We start from the raw sequence: 10,708 nt of genomic DNA, 5'->3' as shown, positions 1-10,708 counted from the left end.
TCAAACTTCTTGTTGTGGTAAGAAACTGATTGTGGTCTATTGCAAAAATTTAGATAAAATGTAGCAAAAAGTACTTCTTAAGGTAATTAAATGTAGTATTTACTTAAGGTAATAATTACATGGAACATTTAAGGTTATAATCAAAATTTATTTGAGAAAACTAATTTATACGGTATTATGTAATAATTATTTTTAATTTGTTATAAATAACTAATTTTTATTGGAAAATTAATATTATTATTTGAATATTTAAGAGTTATATTTTACATATTTTAAATAAATCATTTTATTTAAAGTACTTCATCAAATAAACATTAATCAGATTTAATTTTATTTATTTTTCTTTTATCAGTTTAAATTAATGTTAGATAAAACTTTCTTTTAACAATTTTCGTTATGTGTAATTTTCATATACAATCAAGTAGTAAAATATTAGTTATTTTTTTTAATTTATAATGTTCTTTTTAAATTTAAACTAAATTAAAAATTAAAATATAATCTAACAAATATTAAACATAACGTGGTACTTGATTGTTTTGTAAGATTAAAAATATGTAAGAATAACAAAAAACGTTAATAAGAAACTATATCAAAATGGAAAAGATAATGATGAAAGAAAAATAATTATGTAGAAGTTAAAAAGTAATAAAAGTAAAATTAACTTTTAATTTATAGGTTAGAAAATTTTTTAAAATAAATTACTTGAAATGTCTGATAAATATTTTTATGTCAAATTAGCTTATGAACGAACTAGTTAAATAAGTTAAGAGTCATTTATTGATCTTGTTAAATACACTCTCTCTGTACGTATATATATACATTAAGAACGTTGACATTAAATAATAAAATTCAAAATACAACTAATCAAACATTTACATAAACCATTTATTGAATTTGAAATTTTTATTTTATTGATTAAATTGCATAATTATATTGCTGACATATATAATAGTTTGAAATACTTAAAGATAATTATGTTAAAGATAATTGTGTTGAGTATATATTTTAATTATAATAATAGAAATACACGAGAATAAAAGTAATTACATTTTTTATTGTATAGTTAACTTTAAATTATAAACAATGAGTACTTTTATATTAAGAATTATCTTTTACTTCTAAAATCATAATGTTTTTAAATAACTTCATGTTAGAATTTATTATAAATTTTGACATCTTATTTATATTGGTCAGTCCAACCATCATTTATCATTATATAAAAATTAATTAAAAAATAAATTAATATAAAACATAAAGTATTATACCAAACCTTTGATATAATTTATAAATATAGACAAACTATATAAAAATCTAAATAAATACATGAAATAAAATAATAAATCACATATATTGTTATTAATAAATAAAAAGCAAATTAACTAATGATAATGATTTTTCTTACAAAATATATATTATACTTTGAATTGGATATTTTTACAAAAATGTAAACGTGTCATCTTCTTCTAAAATTCTAAAAAAAATCACTCATTAGTTCAAGAAACCAGGGCAAATTGATTATAATCATTCGAAAACTCTCCCTCCAAACATGTTTAGTGGTTCCCACCAAACTTAGCATAAATTAAATTTTGCATTCTCAGAAAAGCTGAAAAATCATCCACACAACATTATGACTTTTTCTAAGAGTCTAAATGCATGTAGCTAATCAGAACAATGAAAGTTTTAGGTGTTGGCACAACATCCAACCAAATAAAATTCTCACAATCCACACATTTCATACCATAAGAGTATAAAAAGTTTTAGCAAAGTTTTGAGAAAGTATTCTAGTATCATCCAAAATTCAATTAGACATATTCTCGTCTTTATTAGATGTTAAAGAAGAAAAATCACATAAACTGATAACAAAGAAAAGAAAATTCAAGTAAGTATATATGTTTAAATTGAGTTAATAAGAAAGTATAACCTTATTATTTCAACATAAGAAATTTTAACTAATTTAGATATGCAAAAATAAAAATACCAACAATCATTCCAAAATATTAATATAACCACCCTTAGTTAGTATAAAGAAAACATTTTCAATATCAACCTCATACAAGTCCTTAATATATCATGTAAGATTGACGATGAGTTAAAAAAATATATTTCCAATACTTAGATTTAAGAAACTCAATCCACATGAGTTCAATCCAAGTTATTTTATCATAATCAAATTTTCAACTTAAAAATTGCATGTAAAATTTATTTTTCAGTTGAATATTAGCAATCGGCAAACCATTTACCTTACGAATCATATTTTTCAAATGTCTACCATCATTTTAATTGATTGTATAATTATAAAATAACAAATAATATTTGTTATGAAAAAAAAAATTATTTACTATATTAAATTATTTAATATACTATATGATATTTTTTTATTCAAATAAACTTCTTTATCTTCAAAATAATTAATTTCACTTCTTTTCTTTTTGTGGGAACAATATGTGGTAAATATAGGTAAAACATTATTCTAAAAATGGGAATATTAATTTTCTAAAAACATGTCAAACATGTAAAATAAACATTCCTAACTTCGTATTCTCATGAAACTAAATTTTCTGTAACAAACGTCCTTTCAAAATAATTATCTGTAATTGTTAGATATATACTTGAATTAAGAAATTTTATTACTATCTAATCAATTTTAAAAAATAAGACACGTACACGTAATTAATTTGTATAGTTCATTTTAATTAATTTTTTTCTAAAAGAGTTAATGATATAATTACATTATTCTTTTCCTTAAGGCCATAAAAATGGGGAGACGATAGTTACATAAAAAGAGTAGAAAAATAAACTTATATATATATATATATATATATATATATATATATATATATATATATATATATATATATATATATATACTTGTTATTAAATTCCGGTAACTTAGATGTAATATTAAAAAAAAAATATTATAAATTGATGTACCACGTCGTAACACATATGTTGTAATACTCCAACCATTTTGTAGTTTTAAAATTACTAAAACATATAAATGTAATATCCGCTACTCTCATATATGCTTACTTTACAAATACCAATATTTAACATTCAAATTCTACATCCTTCCTTCCGACTCACCACTTACATGATTATTTATTTTCCTATAAAAACAAAAACACAAAAAAAAATTATAATAACAATCTACAATAAGAGATAAATTAATCATTCAACATCATATAATAATTAAAATTTTGATACGATTTTTACGGAATAAGATAAAGATGAACGTAATTTGGTACGTTGATAAATAAAGTAAAAATTTACTACAAAGATATTAATATTTGATAAGAACCATACTTCTAATCCAAGAATAAAAATATTCTCCCATATAATACAAATAAATACAATACGATTCAAAATTTTAATAAACAAAAAAAAAACTTAAAAAGTTTGATAGAAGCTATTAGTTATAAAAATAAACGAAGCCTGCTAGCTTTTTATAGGGTAGCTTACTTATACAATATTCTACTTATAAAAAAATTATTCAATAAAATATTTACATTTATGGTATATAGCTATTAAAATTTACAGTAAGTTTTATATATAAAAAAATAATAATGGGGTCGTTAATAAATCTTGTATGGACAAAACCATTACAGCCTCTTGAACTACTTAAATCTGTTCGCATATCCTGAATCTGTTATATACAAACATGATAGGATAACGTCGTTAAGGTTTATGGAGTATCCTTAGATCCAAGAACATAAAAACTCCCTACAACCTTGCAATTGCATGACTCCACTCACACACCCAATTATTTGTCATATGATTTCTGTTATCTTATTATCGGTTAAGAAGTAGGAAATAATTTTAATTCAATCTTATAAAATTAATTAATAAAAGAACTGTTTATATATTATGAAACCTATGAAGTTGATTTGGATATTGAAGCTTATTTATAAAGAAAAGTTAGTGATATTCAGCACCGACAAGAAAAGCCCACTTTCAGCCTTTATTAATTCAGTGGTATGAGGGTCGGTCCCATCCCCACAGTGCGTGCGAAGGAAAGTGGTAAACAAGAGCTGCAACAACCTCTCTTCTCTGCATTGGTCATGGTGGGGTGACTCATATCAAATGTACACAACTGCAGTATTAAAATCGATAGACACCTTTCACCCGTTATCTCATTACATACACATTACAACAAATCACTCCATTACTTTCTTGCTTAATTAACTCTTCTTTTTCCCATTCTTTCTTCTAAGAAATTGACACTGGGCCACCCACGCATCGATCACCGTGCTCCTCAGTACTCATCACTAACCAGTACTCTGCGTCCTACCAAAACAACGTACCCTCAACCATCATAACTTTTTTCTGGTAATTGGTAGTTACAAGTTACTGGTAGTAGTACGTGAGGTCTCATCTCTCAATTAACAACACTTTTGAAATGGAAATTATACTAAAGAAACCATGTCAAATACGATGCTACTGTCGTGTTTAAAAAGTTATCGCCAGTGTTATTTATTGACCACGCTTTTAGGTCTTTTCAAGCGTCTTTGGTGAAGGTCAATTACTCATCCCTATAGTGCACGTGAAATTCAAACAAACAGTTTCTCAAAACATCATGGTAACGGGCCACACACACATCCAAATAATATGCCATTGCCATGGCAATAAAGATTCAAATCTGTACCCGTGTTTTATTACTGGATGTCATCTTGTGGTCTCTCTTTTCTTCCCAACAATGAATTCAGTCACAAAATCATTTATTGCAAAACTTCACAACACAACCCTTGTCCCTTTCCCATAAGAAACTAACAATATTTAATGTATGAAAAACTGTTACCGAGCAAAATGATTTTAGCATCGGTGACATTGTTCATGATTATGCTACGCATACAGGAAGTAAGGTGTGTGTATATTAATATAGTACATTTTTGTTTTTGTCGTGGGGATAGTGTGTACCAAGCTGTATAACATTTTCATTGGTTTTTGTTGTCTAAGAATCTTGCTAATTTTCTTTATAAATACAACATTTATTTTTCATTTTTACATTTTACTCTTAAAACTGGACTTTCATACATGACAATTAAGATGTCAAATAAATATTTGGTTATTTGGAAAGTGCCAAGAGATTGGTAACTTTTATTTATAATTGTTGAGAATAATAAAATGAAAGCTAACAGAACTAAGAGTTATACGTGTGAAAAGAAAATGAAAGTAAAAGAACGAAACGTGTTACATGTTTAAACATAATGATGTTAAGAAGAATGTAGAAAGAAATTGTCTTACTATCAGGAGTGACTTTGATACAACTTTTACTAATAACAAATTTAAATTCTATAATTTATATTTCTTATATTTCAATTATTCTGACAAACATTTACACGTAGAGTATTTACCATTTTGGTGAATCACTAACTATGAAATGTGTAAACACGTTTTCCTCTTCAAAGGCTTTTCGTCTTCCCCCTTCCATCCATGGAAGTTTCAGGTAAACAACATCTTTAACGTGTGTGTTTTTACAGGTTACTTTGAATGTATATATTAGAGGTGTCATTTTAGCCATTGACTGATAGGTTGACCCTAGTCCCTTCTAAAATTAAGCCTCAATTTTCTAGCCCACTCAATAGGTGGTTTTTTAAAAATCTCAACCCCCAAAGCCCCACATAAAGTGGGTTGGGGTAGGATTAAGATGAGACTAGCTCCAAACTAAAGAGTGTTGCTCCCTCCACCACCACCACATGCTCCGTGCACTATCCCATACCTATTTTGCCCTTTCAAAAAACGGATCTCAACATCCGTTTCACCTTCAACGGATGTTGACATCTGTGAACGGATGTTGACATCCGTGAACGGATGTTGACATCCGTGAACGGATGTTGACATCCGTGAACGGATGTTGACATCCGTGAACGGATGTTGACATCCGTTTACATATTTTATATTTTAGTTTATTATTTTTATTTAAAAAGAAAAGAAATCTTCAACGGATGTAGCACATCTGTTTAATAAATTTTTCAAAAATATTTTAATTATTATTTAAATAATAATACATAAACTAAATTAATAATAATTATTTTGCTAAATAAAATAAAATTAATTTATAAATAATTAAGTAATAATTTTTAAAAAATTAAATAATATTTATATATTAATTTAAAATATAATAAATTAAAAAACTAAAAACTAAAAAAAAAACTTCACAGATGTCGCAACATCCGTCACATCCATTTTAATAAAATTTTTAAAAATATTTTAATTATTATTTAAATAGTAATACATAAATTAAATTAATAATTATTATTTTATTAAATAAAATAAATTAATTTATAAATAATTAAATAATAATTTTTAAAACATTAAATAATATTTATATATTAATTTAAAATACAAAAAATTAAAAAGCTAAAAAATAAAAACAAAAAAAAAAGAACTTCAACGGATGTCGCCACATCGTTAAGGAATGTGGCACATCCGTTTTAATACATTTATAAAAAAGTATTTTAATTATTATTTAAATAATAAAACATAAATTAAATTAATAATTATTATTTGATTAAATAAAAAAATTAATTTATAAATAATTAAATAATAATTTTAAAAAAATTAAATAATATTTATACATTAATTTAAAATACAAAAAATTAAAAAACTAAAAACTAAAAAAAAAACTTCAACGGATGTCGTCACATCCGTTTTAATACATTTATAAAAAAATATTTTAATTATTATTTAAATAATAATACATAATTAAATTAAAATGAAAAAATTTTCTAAAGAGAAATTATAAAAGTAACACAATTCAAAATTCAATTTTTCAATAATCAAATTCTGATATCTATATAAATATTTGAAATATTAATTATGGATAGATTTTAAATTCAAATATACTGTTTGGATGAATTTTTAATATCGATTTAAAATTATTATTTTTTATAGTCTGTCATATAAAATATGTTGAATGTTTTGTATAGATATATATGCATTACAAAATTAAACTACAAACTTTATGAAGTTTAAAATTAATTTCACGTAATAAAAGAACTAACTTTTTAGTTAAAAATCCTTCTTAGAAAAAATTGTTATAAATATCATATATGTTAGTATACAAGATCTAGATGTAATCCTAGCGGTTATAAAATCAGATTTTTTTTCTAACCTTTTAGATTAAATTAATATTTTAAAATCAGATCTATCTTTATCCAACAGAGATAGTTTTTATTGAATTATTTATCATAATTGAGCCGATTGTAATAAAAAATAATTAAATAATAGATACAATATTTTTAAATAAATATAATGTTATAATTTATAACACTAAAATTAAAATTATTATTGTATTTAATTATTAACATATAAAATAAATAAAATTATAATAATTATAATAATAAATAAATTACATTAATGTCTCTTAATAAGAAACTAATAAAAAAGACAAATGAATATAATATAAAATATATGAAAAGACATAAAAATATATAAATTGATGTAAAAATGACTAAATTATACATTTCATAAAACAGATTCTAAAAGAATTATATAACTTTATAAATAATAAATATTAATTTTATTAAATTTGGAAAATTAAAAAAGTTAAAAAGTTATTAAGTCAAAATTTTAACATGTTCACACCAATTTAAAAAAAATGTAATTTTAATCACAAATCTTAATCAAATGATATTGATTTAAACTAGTGACAAAATAGATTACCATCTATAAATAAATTTGTTAGTCCATCAAAATTTTACAAATTAAATTAAATTTTTTAACTTTCAAACCTATTTTATGTTGCTATTTTATGTTGATATATCTGAACCGTCAAATTTACAAACCAAAATTAAGATGAAAAAATTATCAAAACAGAATTTGGAAATTAAGGAATAATTGTATAAAAGCATTATAATTAAACTAATTAATATAGAAATAGTTTTGAAGTAGAAAATTAATTTTATTGGCAAAAAATATAATTACACATGAATCAGTTTATGCTTATAAGTTATTACTAACAAAGATAAAATGAAAGCTGGATAAAAAATATGATAAATATTTCAAAATAAATATGTGACTCACTACTTCTTTGTATTTAAAAGGTTTAATAGGTTCGGAGGTCCCTATATTTGGGGGTTCGTTTCAATTGGGTCCTCCAATTTTGAAAGTGATCAATTAGGTCCCTAATTTGGTAAATGTGATTCAATAATAGGATCTCCGTTAAATTGAGTTAACTCTATTAACTTTGTTATGAAGTGGCAAGCTGAGGATAATTGTTATCCTCGAAAAACATGATTTGGTAAGGTTTGCAGATATCAATTATTCTCGAAAAACATGATTTTGAAAGTGATCAATTTAACGGAGATCCTATTATTGAATCACATTTACCAAATTAGGGACCTAATTGATCACTTTCAAAATTGGAGGACCCAATTGAAACGAACCCCCAAATATAGGGACCTCTGAACCTATTAAACCTATTTAAAATGAATATTTTTTCTAAAGAAAAGCCCATGGGTTAATCCTGACCTATGGGACTTTTGTAGACATTTTGGCCTTGTGGACTTTTTTTATAAAGGACTTTTTTACTCTATTAATTTTTCTAACCCAGTCCATGGGAGTCAGGGTTAAACCATGTAAGAGGGGCCAAACTGACAACTCTAGTATATATTTACTTATTTCATTTTTTTTCGAAAAGGAAGTTGAGCCAAAAATATAAAATAATTAGATTCCAAATAAAATTGAGAAAATAATTAGTTTATGGAAACATCCAATCATGTTGGGCAGATAAATTTTTCAGAGTAAAATAATCAACAGAATATTGTTCATGGGAAAATAACAATGACTCCGACACAATGCTTACAATAATATCTGATTTTTTTAATTGGACAAAGGAAGATAGGTATGTTTTCTTTTCATTTTGTTAACTGCATGGATCTTTATATCAGCATGTGTTTTAAATTATTAAAACACATTTGATTTATTTGGTAATTTGAAAAGGTTATATTAATTTTTTAAAATTTTGTAACTTATATATAAGATATATATTTGATGATTTTTACTCTTTTTTATAATTATTTAACAATTGTTATTTGATATTTATATAATTAAAACTTATTTATAAATATTAATATTGGAGAAAAAAATGTATAATTTTTTACATTGAATATTTAATAATATCATATATTTTTATATTTATATTGTTAAAAAATATTTACTTAATATTTTAAACAATAAAATAAGTGTACGGTATAGATATGGGTACGTATATATTTATTATCTATGGAAGTAGAGATCAAACAAAGTACATACTAATTAATTGATTATGAGAGTTAGACAATATTAATATTACTAAGCTATAAAGTAAAAGTTGTCAACGAAACTTATCACATACATTAAACATAAAATACATTTTATACCAGTTACTCCTTATAACATGTTGGTGTAGTTTATTCAAAAGTTTAACTAGTCTATTGGTTAAATTGTTACAATTAGCTTTTTTAACTTTTTATATAGATCATATGGTACATGCGCGATTATGAATAATTTCATAAACTTATACAAATTTCATGTAGAGTTGATGAGAATAAGGAAACACTCACACTTGTATACAATATAATTTTGAGTTTCTCATATTTCTCAAAAAGTAATAATTGTGTAGATAAATTAACTGATTTGACTTTAGTAAATAAATAATGTTATACTTGTTATCCTAATTTATCATTGATTATAAGTTTATGTATTTTTTTATAATAGGTTTCATCCCATGTTTAAAATTGTTTTTTTTAAATTCATACTTATATGAGTTTAGTTTAGTCCTCATGTTTATGTTTTTTTCTTTTCTTATAATTCTTTTTAATAACCATTCAAATGATAAATATATTTTATGTCTCAATCTAAATAAAGTGTCATAAACTAAGTTTTATCGAAAAAGAAAATGAAAGAAGACTTTCACAATATATTATATTGATTATAATTATAAATCCACCTGTAACATTGATTACTTATATGTGGACTATATACTAATTAGAATTATAATATGCCTCTCATATAGTAATTAGAATTATAATATGCCTCTCATATATTATATTTATTTATGTAGAATGTGTATATTATATCAATTATCATAATCATTTATATTATATACAAAATTTACACTTATTATAATGATAATCAATATAGGATAACATAGGATATGTTGTTGATTATGTTTGTGTTTTTCAAAATTTTATGGTCTTTTTTCTTTATGATGTAATTCGTTAATGAATATATTTCACAGTATGCAACAAGATTTTTTTTTCGCTAGAATTATATTCAAGTTACGAAATCCTAAACATTGTAAAAAACTATTTTGTTACTAGTAACAACAAATAAACGAACAGAAAAAAAACAACAGATTGATGTGCGAGTTGTGTGTGGATGACAGACAATAGAGATGAGAGAAAAACAAATTGGATAAATGAGAAAGATGAATTAGGTTTAGGTACCCATTGAAAAAAAGAGCTTATTAGTATGTCTATTGTAAGATCCTTGAAAATATTTGTATGTTAAAATGTAAGATCCATAAAAAAAAAAAAATATTTATAATAGTAAATTTTAACATTTTATTAGTAATAATAATTTTAATGGATAGAAAAATGTAAATTTTTGGATATAAAGTTATAGTAATTTTGGAGGGAGAGCTTCAAATTTTTGATAACTTATTTAGGATTTTTTTAGAAATGTGAATAGTGAATAGTGAATAGTAAATAGTAAATAGTGAATAGTG

The sequence above is a fragment of the Vigna umbellata genome, chromosome 1 (assembly GCF_029865625.1).
Source record: "Vigna umbellata cultivar VRB3 chromosome 1, Vumbellata_1.0, whole genome shotgun sequence".
Classification (NCBI taxonomy): domain Eukaryota; kingdom Viridiplantae; phylum Streptophyta; class Magnoliopsida; order Fabales; family Fabaceae; genus Vigna; species Vigna umbellata.
This window is presented reverse-complemented; position numbering follows the sequence as displayed.